Source organism: Silene latifolia, chromosome Y, assembly GCF_048544455.1.
Source record: "Silene latifolia isolate original U9 population chromosome Y, ASM4854445v1, whole genome shotgun sequence".
NCBI classification, from domain to species: Eukaryota; Viridiplantae; Streptophyta; class Magnoliopsida; order Caryophyllales; family Caryophyllaceae; genus Silene; species Silene latifolia.
In genome coordinates, this window is record NC_133538.1 from 379,156,303 (window position 1) to 379,176,201 (window position 19,899).

Genomic DNA, 19,899 nt, shown 5'->3' on the forward strand with positions numbered 1-19,899 from the left:
TGATCAACTAATACATTTTCCAAGGAGCAGAGTGTGCCACCTTGATACAAATTTAAACAAGCTAAGATAAAAACTTCATTAAATTGCTAATGGCTGGCTTCAAATTGATTTTTCTGGAGCGAAGGCTGATACCGCATTGACATTATTAAATATTTCTCTATTGGCCAAATCCAAGCCACTAGTACTTGCCTTTAGTTTGCCAATGAAGCTGCAAAATGAATGTATTTTCATCACAGATCAATCTACAAAACAATTAAAATGATAGTATGTCACTTCCTCTTGACAATCATATCCAAAAAATTCAATTGACAAAGAGAAACATATTTTTACCATTATAACGACACAATTACACTATTAGAATAATACGCGCATAAAGCTTAGCTACAACATTTGAATAACATAGTTGTAACACCATAATAATAAGCACTTGCAATTAAACCTAAATCCGGAAAAGTTAGTAAATTTATAATAAAAGCATATGAGATACAGATTAAAACATTGATTAAGGAAAGATCGCGAATAAATCATAGGAGATACGAATTAAATCTCTACATACGAAATGTGATATATATAGAATTAAGATCATGTGACTCCACCCTATCTTTTTGAGTTCATGGTACAATACCACAGGTTATACTAAACAATATCACAGGTTATACTGTACAATATCATACCACTGAAGCACCTGCGCGCGCTAGCTATTACTAACTTCTTTTTCTCATACTTATTTTCACACCAATCAATTCTAGCATCGCGGGCTCCGACAAACACCACATTCTAATTCCAGATTGAGTGCTGAGAAAAGCATTCAAAGACAGATTGAAAATGGGGATGAAGTGATGAACAATCCTTATCTTCCTTTGTAAATGCTACACCTTTTAAACTTGAACCATATGTTTTCGTTGTACATATAACACTTAGTTAGGTAGACAGGAGATTTTAGATATAGTTCTACTATTATTTGTATAATGCTACTACAATAATAATACTCGTGTACTGCATTTGTTTCAACCTTTTTTCAATTATTGATAACTTTTGGCATCTAAGTGGTTATGTGCATTTTATATCCTTTTTCAATTATCTTAACAATGTTAAAAAACTAATACCAAGGTAGGTGGTCGGCGTTGAATCGACCGATCAATAGGTCACATAAAACACTTTCAGCCTTTTTTTGTGCTTAATTTTCATGATATTATTTAGTATTCTTCGTGATATTGTTTTGTATAACTTGTGATACTTCGACTGAACTCACGGACTCAAATGTATATATGGACTCACTAGATCTTGACTCTAAATTCACGAAATAACGATGATCAGCTAAAAAGGAAAAAATGCATTAACAACAATTACAATTTAACAAATTAAAAATTGTTGTAAATTATGATATTTTACAAATTAGAGGTGTAACACAAATTTAAAAATAAAAAGGAAATAGAAAACAAACACAATATTGCAAACAGGAAATAATGAAGTTGTTGATTGAAAGTTAGAGGAGATGAAGAAGAGAACAAAAAGACGAAAATATTCAAGTTGTGCGCACATAATTTAGGAAATTAGAGATAGGAACTGATTGAAGAAAACTACAATCAAATAACTACAGGACAATATGAAACATTATAATCGAAAATATGAAGCGAAACCGAAAAAATCATAGAAACATGTGCAATTGAACATAAATCAGGCAAAAAATACTAAAGTTATAACACATTCAAAATAGGTTCGAATTAAACCTAGATTTATAAACGAGGCACCCAATAAATCACATGAGAACCAAATTAAACATAGGTTTAAGCTAGACAACAGTTGAAGCACGAAAATCACTATGAGTTGCTATAAAATTGAGAATGAACAACAAAATTGAATCGAAAACAATAACGACAAAAGATTATCATCCTAAACAATCAATTGTTAACAAAATTAAAAGAGAAAGTAACTGAAACAAACCTGAAATTGCGATTTCAAGACAATAATAAATTTTGTTGATGAAAAATGGAATGAGATGAAGAAGATAAAATGAAGACGAACAACGAGTGTGTCATGCGCGAGTGCTTGAGGGAAATCAGAGAGTTTTTGGTAGAAAGAAGTTAGAGAGAGAAATGAATCTGTAACAAATGAAGGAGAAACTTGTGTGGGTGGATTATATAAGCAAACAAAATGACTATCTCATCCTTAATGTCGCGCGTCAATCTAAAGCCGTTGGATCTCTTAGATCTGATGGTCAGAATTAATCCTCAATCCTCAAATATATGAGGTATACTCATATGATCCCATTCGTATATATATATATATATATATATATATATATATATATATATATATATATATATATATATATATATATATATATATATTATTAAGTCCTTATGTCATAATGAAATTGAATCTAGTTAATTTTGAAACCGAGCCTATATCACGTAGTTCTGACCTACACGATGATATATGAATAGTGATACTGAGACATTACATATGATTTGTTACCAAATCGATGAATTAATATTAATGAATAAAGAGACATACAGGGTCATCAGTAACAGGAGATGCAGTGTGAAAAACACCATGACAACCAGTAATGGCAGCTTTCAACCAGTAATGACATTTTAATTCCAGATTGAGTGCTGAGAAAAGCATTCAAAGACGGATTGAAAATGGGGATGAAGTGATGAACAATCCTTATCTTCCTTTGTAAATGCTACACCTTTTCAACTTGAACCATATGTTTTCGTTGTACATATAGCACTTAGTTAGGTAGACAGGAGATTTTAGATATAGTTCTACTATTATTTGTATAATGCTACTACAATAATAATACTCGTGTACTGCATTTGTTTCAACCTTTTTTCAATTATTGATAACTTTTGGCATCTAAGTGGTTATGTGCATTTTATATCCTTTTTCAATTATCTTAACAATGTTAAAAAACTAATACCAAGGTAGGTGGTCGGCGTTGAATCGACCGATCAATAGGTCACATAAAACACTTTCAGCCTTTTTTTGTGCTTAATTTTCATGATATTATTTAGTATTCTTCGTGATATTGTTTTGTATAACTTGTGATACTTCGACTGAACTCACGGACTCAAATGTATATATGGACTCACTAGATCTTGACTCTAAATTCACGAAATAACGATGATCAGCTAAAAAGGAAAAAATGCATTAACAACAATTACAATTTAACAAATTAAAAATTGTTGTAAATTATGATATTTTACAAATTAGAGGTGTAACACAAATTTAAAAATAAAAATAAAAAGAAAATAGAAAACAAACACAATATTGCAAATAGGAAATAATGAAGTTGTTGATTGAAAGTTGGAGGAGATGAAGAAGAGAACAAAAAGACGAAAATATTCAAGTTGTGCGCACATAATTTAGGAAATTAGAGATAGGAACTGATTGAAGAAAACTACAATCAAATAACTACAGGACAATATGAAACATTATAATCGAAAATATGAAGCGAAACCGAAAAAATCATAGAAACATGTGCAATTGAACATAAATCAGGCAAAAAATACTAAAGTTATAACACATTCAAAATAGGTTCGAATTAAACCTAGATTTATAAACGAGGCACCCAATAAATCACATGAGAACCAAATTAAACATAGGTTTAAGCTAGACAATAGTTGAAGCACGAAAATCACTATGAGTTGCTATAAAATTGAGAATGAACAACAAAATTGAATCGAAAACAGTAACGACAAAAGATTATCATCCTAAACAATCAATTGTTAACAAAATTAAAAGAGGAAGTAACTGAAACAAACCTGAAATTGCGATTTCAAGACAATAATAAATTTTGTTGATGAAAAATGGAATGAGATGAAGAAGATAAAATGAAGACGAACAACGAGTGTGTCATGCGCGAGTGCTTGAGGGAAATCAGAGAGTTTTTGGTAGAAAGAAGTTAGAGAGAGAAATGAATCTGTAACAAATGAAGGAGAAACTTGTGTGGGTGGATTATATAAGCAAACAAAATGACTATCTCATCATTAATGTCGCGCGTCAATCTAAAGCCGTTGGATCTCTTAGATCTGATGGTCAGAATTAATCCTCAATCCTCAAATATATGAGGTATACTCATATGATCCCATTCCTATATATATATATATATATATATATATATATATATATATATATATATATATATATATATAGGGTTGAGATCCTATGAAATACTCATTCCCATGAGAACCGTGAGAACCTCACGTTCAGAATTTTTGTACCAATAATTCAGAACTTTTATACCAATAGTTCAGAACTTTTGAACCAAATGTTCAGAGGATTGTCAGTCGGCAGATACCCCTCTATACATTGTCATTACTACTGTACAAACTGGCCTTTTGCTTTGTTTCTTTACGAAGGAGACCAGAGTACGTAGTTTGTATGAGCATCATTAATTCTGAATTAATTTGAAATGTTGATAAATGTAATTAAGATTGATCATCAGGGATTGAATTGGCGGCTTGCTACAGTGGCTTGTACGAGTTGTTTTACCATTAGGAGTATGGTTTTGGATCCACTTACAGTATTTTTTAATCTCTGTTACTAGGTAGACTCCTGAAAGTTTATGTATACCATGGATTTATTATAATAAATGCAATGATGGTTTGGTTGTATGAATACAATGCATGGTTCCTCAGTATGTGCTTCACGTGCTTAGCAATCAACAAGTTTGCTAACCTAATAATGGTTTAAAAGTTGTACATGAACAATTTTTAAGCTACTCACAAACTGATAAGCAAATCTTGAAAAAAAGAGCATTATAAGCTTCTCATAGTTGTTTCCAAGGCATGACTTATATGTATAGAAGTCAACAAATCTCTATCAAAAAGAAAAAAATTCTCTAACACTAATCTGAACCTTTACACCCAAGATTCTGAACATGAGGTTCTCACGGTTCTCATGGAAAAAGGGTTCTTATAGAATCCTAAATCTATATATATTTATATATATATATATATATATATATATATATATATATATATATATATATATATATATATATATATATATATATATAGAGGAGTTCTAATGAGTCCAACATGTGTTATTGAGTCCATAAGTCCCTCTAAGGGCCATTGGATGGAGTCAATGGATGGTTGAGATGAATTTGATTAAGGGCTATTAAAAAGAAAAGGTAAAAAATGTGGATGGTTGGATTGAGATGTGTGGTTGAGATTTAAAATTACCAAAAAAAATTATCATTAATCAAATTTCTATACACTAATTAATTTTTCTTTCTCTCTCTAGCCCTCTAATTAATCAGTTTTGAGTTTCAGATTTCAGAAGTGTAAATGTAATGTTGTATGAGTTTTACAAGTGTAAATGTGATGTTTTACGAGTGTAAATGTAACATTTTAAGAGTGTAAATTTGATTTTTTGTGACGGAAATTTTGAATTTATATAATTTTAACATTTTATAAGTGTAAATGTGATATTTTACGAGTGTAAATGTAACATTTTAAGAGTGTAAATTTGATTTTTTGTGACGGAAATTTTGAATTTATATAATTTTAGCATTTTACAAGTGTAAATGTGATGTTTTACGAGTGTAAATGTAACATTTTAAGAGTGTAAATTTGATTTTTTATGACGGAAATTTTGAATTTATATAATTTTAGCATTTTACAAGTGTAAATGTGATGTTTTACGAGTGTAAATGTAACATTTTAAGAGTGTAAATTTGATTTTTTGTGACGGAAATTTTGAATTTATATAATTTGAACATTTTACAAGTGTAAATGTGATGTTTTACGAGTGTAAATGTAAGATTTTAAGAGTGTAAATTTGATTTTTTGTGACGGAAATTTTGAATTTATATAATTTTAACATTTTACAAGTGTAAATGTGATGTTTTACGAGTGTAAATGTAACATTTTAAGAGTGTAAATTTGATTTTTTTGTGACGGAAATTTTGAATTTATATAATTTTAACATTTTACAAGTGTAAATTTGATGTTTTACGAGTGTAAATGTAAATATTTTAAGAGTGTACATCTAATTTTTTAGGCAATTTTCTATATCCAAATTTGAATTTATATAATCTTAACATGTTACCAAGTGTAAATGTGATGTTTTATGAGTGTAAATGTTGTATTTTAAGTATAAATTTGAAGGTTTAAGAGTGTAACTTTGGTCTTTTAATTGTGACTTTGGTCCTTTATAAGTGTCACTTTTGTCCTTTACGAGTAAAACTTTAGTCCGACTACCAAAAAACACCACCACTGTCGTCCTCCACCACCAACTCATATCCACACAAAATATGAGTGCAAATCTATATAATTTTAACAAGTGTAAATGTACAGATATACAAGTGTAAATGTAAAGAAATATGAGTGTAAATGTAAAAAATATGAGTGTAAAAGTAAAGAAATACGAGTGTAAATCTGAATAATGCATGTAAATGTGAAGAAATATGAGTGTAAATGTAAAGAATTGTAAGTATAAATCTGAAAAATGCATGTAAATGTTAAAAAATATGAGTGTAAATGTAAAGAAATAAGTGTAAATTTAAAGAAAAACTAGTGTAACTGTAAAATAACTCAAAAAAATAAATAGATCTGAAATCACCCACAATAACAAATGAAAATAAGAAAAAAAAAGTAAGAACAACAACAACATGACCAAACTATTTTGGAAAAGAAAAAAAAAAGAAAAAGAAAAGAATAAAAAGAACAAAACAACCGTATTTCTTTTAACCATACACAAAAACCAAACACAAAAGCATACATCTGAAAAAAAATAAAAAAAAATAGAAAAGAATAAAAAGAACAAAACAACCGTATTTCTTCTAACCAAACACAAAAACCAAACACAAAACCAAACAATACCCATCTTTCTAAATTCGGATTGACAACACGACCATGAATTTTCTGAATTCCGATCTGGAATGTGCGGCTGTTGGTGTTGTTGTGGGTGGTGGTTGAAGGAGGCGGTGGTGGTGTATTGGAAAAGCAGTGGAAGGTTATGGTTGTGGTGGTTGTGCGTGGTGTCGGGTTGGTTCTGGTGGGGTAGTGTCGGAGGTGCGTGAGGGTGGCGGTGGGAGTTTGTGGCTCAGATCTGCGTGGTGGATGTCGGAGGTGTGTGAGGTGGCCGGAGGTGCGTGAGATGAGAGTTTTTTTTTGGGAGTAGGTCGCGTGTGGTGTTTTTGGGTGGTTTGTGGTGGTGAGAAGGGTTGTCGGTGTAGGGAAATATCCGTAAAATTCCCTTAAAATTAAGGATTATAACGCAAATTTAACATGTGAATAATTGTCATAAACGAAAAATAAGAGAAAACGATAAGAGAATGAAATCAACCTCGGGTCCTTTGTGAATTCGGCCTAAGAACAGAAATCAATATAGATTTCCTCCTAATCGTTGCACCCAAGACCGTCTGAGACTATGCCCCTTGTGCTAGAAATTACTCTCTAATTGCCTTGCAATATTGAGAGAGTTTTTGTGAGCTTTTCTGATGTGAGATCTAGGTTTTCAGAGAGAGATGCTCCAAAAACCTAATTTTTTTTGCAAATGAAAAATGCTTAGGTCAAAAGGAGAGAAAGACTCTCCTTTTGTTCTTCTTTGGTTCGGCCGTGAGTTTCCAAGAGAAGGGAGTGGGCTTTCCACTTTCTCCTTATTTAACTCGTGGTCCGACTCGAATCGCTAAAATGTATATGACGGGTTTTAATTATAAATCGTCATCCGTCATCGGATATTAAAATATCAACTAGTAACATGACTCAGTCGATATATTAATACTTGTCCGACAATGACAATATTGTATAATTAATTAATTCAATATACATTAATTAAATATAATCGTTTATATTCAATTACGAATTAACTGCTTAATTCACCTTAGCCATTATTATTTAATCCGTATTAAATAATTATCTCAACATCGCGTTTGACTAATTATTAGTCAAGAACTCCGACTAACCGCTTAGTCATATTAGGCATCAACATGACTGTATTTTCATACCGTCACATCTCTCAAACGTATCCTATAGGTGTGACTTTTAGGGACCAGTTGATCACCGCCATCAGTATGACAATAACGTCAAACTTATCTAGCAAGCCAACCGTTATTGATAAACGTGGACCAATTGATAATAATACAAAAGTATACCCTTTGATCCTTTTAGAGATTTATATGTCATTGCACTAACTCGTGGAGGACACCACCCCAACAAACTCCCACTTGTCCGTACAAGTGTACGTGCAATAACGTTATCCGCACTAACTGGAGGACACCGGCTCCAACAAACTCCCACTTGTCCGTACAAGTGTATGTGCGATAACCGATTCTCATATCCATTTAAAATTTCTCCCACTCAATGTAAACAATTTGCGGATCCCTATCCGCAAAGGTCGTATTTTTACAATCGATCCAGTATCAAGAGTGGTTTCCCGACTAGAGAGTAACTTAACTGATAAAACGAATTCGTATTAGAGCATGGCCATGCATTTCGATTCTGACTCCTCGAGTGGCCCCGAGAAATATCCAGATGACGATAAAGGCTGAATATTTCCTTCAACTCGACTCTGCCGAGCTAAGCACAGCATGAAATGACCCAGAAACAATCTACTTGGCCCCCTGTTACGGATGACCGTGAAAAAGAAACCAAAGTCACCCAAAATCTGCCTTAATCTCAAGAGACAGTCGATAGTCAAAAGAATCGACTCTTAGGATCACCATGGAGGTCCTATCCACGACCTGGCACCGAATGTTATAAAACATTTAGGACTCCACGTCGTTGTCACAATTGTGTCCTACTAGATATCCGTATAACTCGCCTCTGTGATTGGTCAGTCAACCTTTTGACTTATGGCTCGTTGAACCCACCATCAACCAACGTCACAAAATAATTGCCAGAGTTATCAGCTCACGTGGGCAATTAAGGACCATAATATAATGTTTGTTCAGTTCACTTTGTGGTGTTCAAAAATTGTTGTACAACTCCACATGAAAAACAAAATATATAAATATCAAAACGATGATGTCGTATAGAGTACACAAGAAAATGAATCTAATCCATAAAAGAGTACTACAACTCAGGAACACGTTTAATTCCCATGGAATTAACATGCCCTTCATGCTTATCTTGTCGTAATGGTTTAGTGAGAGGATCTGCTATATTATCATCTGTAGCAATCTTTTCTATCACTACCTTTTTTTGCTCCACGTAATCTCGGATTAGATGAGCTTTCCGTTGTACATGTCTAGACTTGTTGCTAGACTTAGGCTCCTTAGCTTGGAAGATGGCACCTCTATTGTCGCAATAGATGGTGATCGGGTCATTCGAACTAGGCACTACAGGATAGTCCTTGTAAAAACGACGCATCCATATCGCTTCCTTTGCGGCCTTCGGACGCGGCATAGTACTCGGACTCAGTCGTAGAATCTGCTGTAACACTTTGTTTGGAACTCTTCCAGCTAACTGCAGCGCCATTAAGAGTAAAAACGAATCCAGACTGAGATTTCGAGTCATCTCGATCCGTTTGGAAGCTAGCATCTGCGTAACCGGTTGCGCATAGCTTTTGATCGCCTCCATAAGTCAATGCCAAATCTTTAGTCCTCCGTAGGTACTTAAGAATGTTCTTGACAGCCATCCAATGTGATTCACCTGGATGCTATTGGAATCGACTTGTCATACTCAATGCATATGCCACGTCCGGACGTGTGCATATCATGGCATACATGATTGATCCTATAGCCGAGGCATAAGGAATCCGTGTCATGCGCTCTTTCTCTTCCGGTGTCTCTGGTGCCTGAGACTTGCTCAAATGCACCCCTGGAGCCATAGGAAGAAACCCCCTTTTGGAGTTAGTCATGCTGAATCTCTCTAGGATCTTGTCTATATAAGACTCCTGACTGAGAGATAACATCCGACGTGATCTATCTCGATAGATACGGATGCCTAAAATTTTTTGTGCCTCACCCAGATCTTTCATCTGGAAATGGTTCTTCAACCATACTTTTACCGAAGTTCAGAGAGGTATGTCATTCCCAATCAGGAGTATGTCATCAACATACAATATTAGGAAGACAATCTTACTCCCACTCGACTTGATATATAGACATGGTTCCTCGACCAATCGAGTAAATCCATTTTCTTTTATCACTTGGTCGAAACAATGATTCCAACTCCGAGAAGCTTGCTTAAGTCCATAAATGGAACGCTTAAGCTTGCACACTTTCTTAGAATGTTCAGGATCGATGAAACCTTCGGGTTGTACCATGTACAACTCTTCCTCCAAATAACCGTTTAAGAAGGCGGTTTTCACATCCATCTGCCAAATTTCATAGTCATGAAAAGCGGCAATCGCTAAGATAATCCGAATGGAACGCAGCATGACTACGGGTGCAAAAATTTCATCGTAGTGCAAACCTGGCACTTGGGTGAAACCTTTAGCAACTAGTCGTGCTTTATAGATATCTTGTTGACCTTCCAGAGAATGCTTTATCTTGTAAAGCCATTTGCATTGAAGGGGACGAACCTTAGCAGGCAAGTCAACAAGATCCCATACGTTGTTCTCATACATGGAGTCCATCTCGGATTGCATGGCCTCAAGCTATAGCTTTGAGTCGGAACTAGTCATGGCACTTTTATAGGTTGCGGGTTCACTACTCGTTAAGAGCAGAATGTCATCTATGTCATGTTCCTTGACCATACCAATGTATCTGTCCGGAGGAATAGAGACTCTTCCCGACCTCCTAGGTTCCTCAGGAATATTAACCGCAGCCGGGATTGAAGGAACTGGTTCCTCCAGTGGTTGCTCGACATTTCGTTCTAGAATCTCCGACAGCTCGAAGGTTCTATTACTCTTCGCATTCTCGAGAAACTCCTTCTCTAAGAATTTCGCACTAGCCGCAACAAATACACGTTGTTCGGTTGGCGAATAGAAGTAATGACCAAATGTTCCTTTAGGATAACCTATAAAGTATGTCTTGACCGATCGCGGGCCGAGCTTATCCTCGTGTCTCCACTTAACATAAGCCTCGCAGCCCCAAACCCGTATAAAGGACAAGTTAAGGACCGTTCCCTTCCATAGTTCATATGGAGTCTTGTCAACAGCTTTAGACGGACTTCGGTTAAGTATTAGAGCAGCTGACAGAAGAACGTAACCCCACAATGAATCAGGCAACACAGTGTGACTCATCATGGATCGAACCATATCAAGTAATGTTCGATTTCTCCGTTCGGACACACCATTCAACTGAGGTGTTCCAGGTGGAGTTAACTGTAAGGCAATCCCACAGTCTTTGAGGTGTTGATCAAACTCGTGTGAAAGATACTCGCCACCACGGTCTGATCGTAGTGTTTTAATCTTTCTACCCATTGGTTACTGCACCCGATTCTGGTATTCTTTGAATTTCTCAAAGGACTCACTTTTGTGCTTCATTAAGTAGACATAGCCATATCTACTTAAATCGTCCGTGAAAGTGATGAAATACCTATAGCCTTCTCGTGCGGTGATTGACATAGGTCCACACACATCCGTATGTATGAGTCCTAATAGGTCACCAGTGCGCATTCCAACACCTTTGAAGGAAATTCGAGTCATCTTATCAATGAGACATGATTCACACGTGCCAAATGATTGAAAATCAAAGGCCGAGATAGCTCCATTATTTATGAGCTGTTTAACGCGTTTCTCATTAATGTGTCCCATACGGCAGTGCCATAGATAAGTTTGATCTTGTCACCAACCTTTAACTTTTTATTCATTACGTGCAATATTTCAGTGGTCTGATCTAAAACATAAATTCCATTCATGGAGACTGCCTTGCCATAAATCATATCGTGTAATGAGAAAATGCAGCTATTATTCTCTATTACAAATGAAAAACCAAGTTTATCAAGTGCAGAAACTGAAATAATGTTTTTGGATAGACTGGGTACATAATAGCAGTTATTTAAAAATAACTCAAATCCGCTAGGAAGCTGGATCACATATGTTCCCCTCGAGACGGCAGCCACTCGTGCTCCATTCCCGACACGCAGGTCCACCTCACCCTTTACGAGGGGTTCGATGTTTCGGAGGCCCTGCACATGATTGCACAGATGAGAACCACAACCAGTATCTAGTACCCAAGTTCCGTAACTTGCGTGGTTAATCTCAATCATATGAATAAAAGAAGAAGAAGAAGAAGAAGAAGACATACCAACAGGGTTAACGCGACCTGCTTTTATGTCCTCATGGTATACAGGACATGTACGCCTCCAATGCCCAGTCTTGTGGCAATGATGGCATTCCATGTTACCGGTCTTGCTCTTTGTCGCGCCTGATGAGGTGCTCGACTCACCAGGCCCACTCTTACCTGATCCCGGCTTCTTAAACTTCGGTTTACCTACTGCTAGGTCTGCCTGAGCTTTGCCCTTACCATTGCCCTTGTTTGACACAACGAGAACATCCTATTTCAGGCTCCCACTAAACTTCATGTCCTTCTCGGTCTATACGAGAAGGGAGTGTAGTGCATGAGGACTTTTCTTCAAATCATTCATATAGTAATTGGCTCTAAAGAGCGCAAAACCATCGTGGAGTGAATGAAGCATGCGGTCAATCACGATGTTCTCACTGATCTTACAATCAAGTGCCTCCAGTTTCTCGACATTCTCAATCATGCTGAGAATGTGTGGGCTAACCGGTTGGCCCTTCTGGAGTTTCGCCTCAAAGAAGCGACAGGTATGCTCATAGGTCACGATTCTCGGTGCTTTCGAGAATTCCTTAGTGAGCGTGGTGAAAATCTTGTTCGCACCTTGGGCTATGAAGCGTTTCTGCAAATTCGATTCCATTGCAAAAATGAGTACGTTTTTAATCGCACCCGCTTCCATGACGAAATCGCTATACGTGGCGATCTCGTTAGCTCCAGCCGTGGGGCCTGGGTTTGGCGGGATGGGCTCGATCGATATCCGAGTTTCCGTCGGCAATGGCGGATTACGTAATGCCGCCTCCCAGTCCGCGAAGTTTGATCCATCATTCTTCAGCCGAGTAGACTGATTCATCTGATTCATGAAGATCCGAAGCCAGGACTCACGGTCCAATGTGGCACTTGGAATTGGGTCGTTCATACGGCCAACCATTTTGTTATACGTAGTTTAAATGATCGTGATCTACACTGAAAAAGAAAGGAAAAACAAAACGAAATAAGCAACTCATCGAGGTGATTTAAGTCTAATTAAAATTCATTTTAACGTGTAGACTCATTGCACTTGTATAATTGATCTACCTCAAGAATTATACAAATGATCCCAAGACTCAATTTCCGTAAATTGATAAGCCAACTGTTTAGCTAGTTCTATCGTTAGAACTCTTGGTCGATAGATTTCCGTAAATGCTATCTATAGTCCACCATAATCACAGGATCGTACGAGTGACCATAGTGTTGAGATAAAATAGGTCAATCAGTTCCAACTTACCCGACGTAGAAGGGGTCATATTATGCCTACCGACGAAGAAGGGATTCATTGGAGTTTGACCTATAAAGACTATTCTCAATTTTTGTTTATACGAGGAAGATCCCATCAACTTAGTTTTAATTCATTTTAAGTGAACGAAAAACTAGCATTGCGTGAATGAATTAATTTAGGTGATAGCTTATAAAAACGTGTGATATCTGTATATCAAAGAAAACTAACGCGTAACCTCTATATGAGTCAGTTTTCATGCAAATATTAGGTGGTTTGGTTTTAGGCGGAATATGATGCAAATTATCGTTACGATAAAAAAAAAATATAAAAGAATGCAAAACGTAAATAAAAGTCCTAGTGTGGCCTATCCTAGCAAGATAAACATAATACAACTTTGGAATCCACCGTTGGACCCGAGAAGCTTGTCTTGATGTTCCATCTTGGTCGATGCAGCGGGAGTGAGCATCCGATTCTCCATCTTTGATCTTCTCAAAAATTTCAATTTAAAAATTACAAAATATAAACCTATTTACATTCTAAATAAAAACTGTAATTACAAGGAAAAAACCAAAACGGAGATTCGAGATCTCAAAATACAACCAAGACCGTGTCCCATCATTACGGTAACACGTTCTACTAAGGCCACACTAAGTTACAACCGTTTGTAAAATTAAATACGTAATAAAAAAATATATATACATGGCATTCAAAAGTAACGATAAATAAAAACGCATCAACTAAAACAGAATTATTCGTGACATAATTCCGTAATTATGTTAAATTTATCCAAACCACCTTTTAACGATTAAAATTATGTGACAAAGCCGCTTCTATCAACTTAATTTTAATTCATGATAATCCGTTACTTTAAATTGCTTTAAAATAACTAAATGGTACGTGAGTGAACTGTTTCACTATCAAGCGAGTGCACAAAATCCGTATTATGTACATGTTATGGTCGAAAAAAAATAAAACACGAAATTTTTTTTTTTTCTTTCACGGCCTGACCGAGAGCTAACCAATTTTTTTTTTTTTTTTTTTTTCTCAGCTCATGCCGTGAGCTTTAACAAACCAAACAAAATCGATTTGACAAAAACCAATTGCAATTTAAACATAATCCGTATTAAAATAAATCTAGAATTGACAAGTCCTTAACATATTGCTATAATTATCGTTTAAAATAACAATATGCAAAGAACAAATCGAAAAACAAAACAGATCAGCCGTGTATATACATGTCACGGTTTTCAATGAAGAAAAAAAAACAGAAAACAGCGGAGAAAATTTTTTTCGGCCGCACGGTTTTCTATGCAAAAAAAATTATCGATTCAAATCGTTTAATGAAAATCACAATGCAAAATTTACGTGGCCTCGCTCTGATACCACTTGTAGGGAAATATCCGTAAAATTCCCTTAAAATTAAGGATTATAACGCAAATTTAACATGTGAATAATTGTCATAAACGAAAAACAAGAGAAAACGATAAGAGAATGAAATCAACCTCGGGTCCTTTGTGAATTCGGCCTAAGAACAGAAATCAATATAGATTTCCTCCTAATCGTTGCACCTAAGACCGTCTGAGACTATGCCCCTTGTGCTAAAAATTACTCTCTAATTGCCTTGCAATATTGAGAGAGTTTTTGTGAGTTTTTCTGATGTGAGATCTAGGTTTTCAGAGAGAGATGCTCCAAAAACCTAATTTTTTTGCAAATGAAAAATGCTTAGGTCAAAAGTAGAGAAAGACTCTCCTTTTGTTCTTCTTTGGTTCGGCCGTGAGTTTCCAAGAGGAGGGAGTGGGCTTTCCACTTTCTCCTTATTTAACTCGTGGTCCGACTCGAATCGCTAAAATGTATATGACGGGTTTTAACTATAAATCGTCATCCGTCATCGGATATTAAAATATCAACTAGTAACATGACTCAGTCGATATATTAATACTTGTCCGACAATGACAATATTGTATAATTAATTAATTCAATATACATTAATTAAATATAATCGTTTATATTCAATTACGAATTAACTGCTTAATTCACCTTAGCCATTATTATTTAATCCGTATTAAATAATTATCTCAACATCGCGTTTGACTAATTATTAGTCAATAACTCCAACTAACCGCTTAGTCATATTAGGCATCAACATGACTGTATTTTCATAACGTCACATCTCTCAAACGTATCCTATAGGTGTGACTTTTAGGGACCAGTTGATCACCGCCATCAGTATGACAATAACGTCAAACTTATCTAGCAGGCCAACCGTTATTGATAAACGTGGACCAACTGATAATAATACAAAAGTATACCCTTTGATCCTTTTAGAGATTTATATGTCATTGCACTAACTGTGGAGGACACCAGCCCCAACAGTCGGGTGGTGGTGATGTTGTTTTCGGGTGGTGGCGGGTGAGCAGCGGGTGGCGGCAGGCGGATCTGGTGGTTCTTGTTGGTGACGGTGTTGGAGAAGACGTGGGGTGTGGCTGGTGGTTAAGTGGTGGCCCTTGTGGTCGGGTGGTCGTGGGGCTGCGAGTTGATGGTGGCGGCAGTAGTCGGGTTTGGGCGGTGGTGGGTGAGTGAGGAAGAGAAGGGTGTTTTTTTGGGGGGTGGGTTGTTGTTGCGGCTGAGGTTATGTGGCGGTGGAGGTGGTCTTGGGGTCGGGGTGAGGAAGAGGGAAAATTATTTTTTGAATTTTGTTGGATTTTTGAGAGGAATTGATTTTTTTTGTTTTTAGAGAGATGAGGGGGAAGATAATTGTGAGATGAGAGAGAAGTGAGTGGAAAAAGAAGGGTTTTATAGTGAAATTAGGGCTTGATTAGTGATAGTAGTGAGGGAAAGTGATTAATTAGGATTGATCCCCTAATTTTAGCACTAATCCCTCCCTTTTCCCTTTCAATCTCAACCCTGCATCCTATCTTTTTAAGGGTCCTAAAAATGACTTATGGACTCAAGGATTTTTGGTGGACTCACTTGATCCTTCTTCTCTCTCTCTCTCTCTCTCTCTCTCTCTCTCTCTCTCTATATATATATATATATATATATATATATATATATATATATATATTGAAAGATCATAGATCTTAATTAGACTCTCTAATTAAAAACAAATTATTTCATAATATGTTATTATAGTGATTTATGTAACATGCTTGCTAATACAAAAGCATAATAATAAAGATTAAGGAAAAACAATTTCCTTACATTGATTTAGATGGTAATATGGGTACAAACTAGATCACCTATCTAGTTTGTTCTTGTGCTAATGAAATGTGAAAGATCCTCCTTAACCAAATCATCAAAGAGAAGACCTCCTTCTAGTAGCACCCAAGAACAACATCCAAATTCCTAACAAATATTAACTAGTTATTATGCTAGAAGTACCCTTGATTATATGTAAATATTACTAACACTCTTAGTAATTATTTTTGATTACTAACTTCTTAGTAAAAATGGTTTTTATTATTTTTAGAGAGAGAGAGGAGATTTTCACATGCAAATGTTCAAAGTATGAGAAAAATGAACAATTGAATAGGTGTAAGAGGAGGGGAGGCCGGCTCCTATCGAGGGAGGTGGAGTGTGCTTTTTTGCCTTTCTTTTTTATGTTCAATAGAAAATAGTTTTGATAAGAACAAAAGTTTTTATGGGAAGATAAATTTGTGTAAGTGGAATCATTGTGTCTAAAGTAACACACTATCCCAATTACCCGATTTCCATGACCCATTTACGGGTTGAAATCGGTTCTTATATTTGTCGTACAAATACTTGTAATTTTACTTTAAACATCGTTTTATGTTTAAATGTTTCTTGATAAATTTTGTTCAAAACACTCCGTAAATATACGTATACCGCTACACATATTATATACGTACTAATAATAATCACATTAATCAATTAGTACAATTTTTGTGGATTAAAAATTAATTAACTAAAACCCGTATCATAAAATTTATTATTTAGTTATCGCATAATTAAATAATAACAGCCGCACCTCGAGTTCGCAACTCGAAATCTCTCTAAAAATAATCGACTAACCAATTAGTCAATAAATCAAGGGACTAAATAAATTGTATCTCATACAATTAATTAGTTGTCAATTGGGGTTTGTTCCTTTAGGTGTGACCGAAAGGGGTCAGTTGATCACCGCCGTCTCACGACAATAACGTCAAACTCTAGTCAACCAACCATTATTGATTTACGTTAATCAACTGACGAGGATCAAATAATAAATATCCAGATGATATTCCTTTAATGAGATTTATTATGTAAACGCACTATTGTGGAGGACACTAACTCCAACAATCTCCCACTTGTCCGACACAAGGTGTGCGCTACCAATTCTCTTGTCCGTTTTTAATCTCCCACTCAATGCAAAGTGTCTTTTAGGTCGCACTTCCAAATCATTATATCACGAGTGGTTTTCTCGATCGGGAGTGTGACTCTACTTGACCGGAAAAATCTCCCATAGATTACTTCATAGCGTGGCATGTCCTTTGGCCTCCTTTCACGGCACGACCTACTACAAAAACCAACGTCACTCAGAAACTACATTGAGTTGGATAATAGTATCCAGTTAAAAGAATCGACTCATAGGAACATCTTAGATATCCCTGCCATGACCAGGCGTCTAGTATAGAACTTAGGGACTCTCTAAATGGTCACTGTCCGGCAAAGTGTTACACACTCTGCCTATGTAATTGACTAGTCATCACGTATGAACTCATGAAGTTGAACAACCATCAATCGACTTACAATCTAGTCACTCGGAGATGTCACCTCCATAAGTGACTAGGGATAAAATACAATGTTCATCTTATTCACTTGAATAGTGTTCAACATTGTCTCCACAACTTATTCAGATAAACAAGGTATTAAAAATTTAGTCACACTAAATAAAAGATTCATAAATGAATGCAAAAACAATGAATGCGATTATCATATATATAATAAGAGATACACTATCCAATTATTACATATCCATAATCTAAAGAAAATCTGGTATTCATCTCAATCCTATTGCGACGACATGACCATCATCCTTAGCCTTTGATAAAGGCTTGGTTAAAGGATCAGCAATATTATCATCTGTCCCAACCTTACAAATGTCAATTTCCTTCCTTTCCACATAATCTCTAATTATATGGTATTTCCTTTCAATGTGTCTAGATTTATTACTAGACTTCAGCTTGAAAAATAGCTCCACTGTTATCACAATATAGAGTGATCGGATCTTTGGCGAAATGGACTACTCCTAGTCCCTCCATGAATTGCCTAATCCAAACAGCTTCCTTTGCAGCCTCAGACGTTGCAAGGTACTCAGCCTCTGTTGTAGAATCCGCAGTAACGCTTTGCTTGAATCTCTTCCAGAAAACAACTCCACCATTTAGCATAAACACATAGCCGGATTGGGATTTTATATCATCCCGATCGGTTTGGAAACTTGCGTCCGTGCAACCTCGTACACGCAACTCAGTTTCTCCTCCAAACACTAAGAACGAATCCTTAGTCCTTCTCAAGTACTTAAGGATGTTCTTTACTGCTATCCACTGACTCTCACCAGATTTGGCTGGATAACGACTTGTCATGCTCAAGGCATACGCAACGTCGGGACGAGTGCAAATCATAGCATACATGATAAACCCAACAGCGGAAGCATAAGGGACGGTCTTCATGTGTTCAATCTCCATAGAGGTAGAGGGAGACTGTGACTTGCTCAAAGTAATCTCTTGGCCCATAGGTAGAAATCCTCTCTTGGAGTCTTTCATATTGAACCAGTTAAGAACTTTGTCAATATAAGCTTCTTGACTCAATGCTAGTATCCTCTTGGACCTATCTCTATAGATCCGTATACCAAAGATTCGTTGTGCCTCTCACAAGTCCTTCATTTGGAAGTGATTCCCTAGCCACTCCTTAACGGAAGTGAGCGATGGAATATCATTCCCGATGAGAAATATGTCATCCACATATAGGACAAGGAATGCAACCTTACTCCCACTAAACTTCATGTATAAACACGGTTCTTCAACACTTCTAGTGAAACCGTATTGTTTAATAACATGATCAAAGCGATGATTCCAACTCCGAGATGCTTGCTTAAGACCATAGATGGATTTCTTGAGCTTACACACCTTCTTAGGGTTAGATGTATCCACAAAACCTTCAGGTTGTATCATGTACACTTCTTCTTCTAGAATCCCATTCAAGAAGGCGGTTTTAACATCCATTTGCCAAATATCTTAATCATGAAACGCGGCAACCGCTAAGATTACCCTAATGGACCGAAGCATAGCGAATGGAGCAAAGGTTTAGTCATAGTGTAAACCATGAACTTGGATGAAACCTTTTGCAACCAATCTAGCTTTGTAAACATCTATATGTTTATCCACGCCGAGCTTAATTTTATATATCCATTTACACTGAAGGGGTCGCACTCCCTCAGGTAAATCCACAAAGTCCCATACTTGGTTCTCGTACATGGAATCCATTTCGGACCGCATGACTTCTA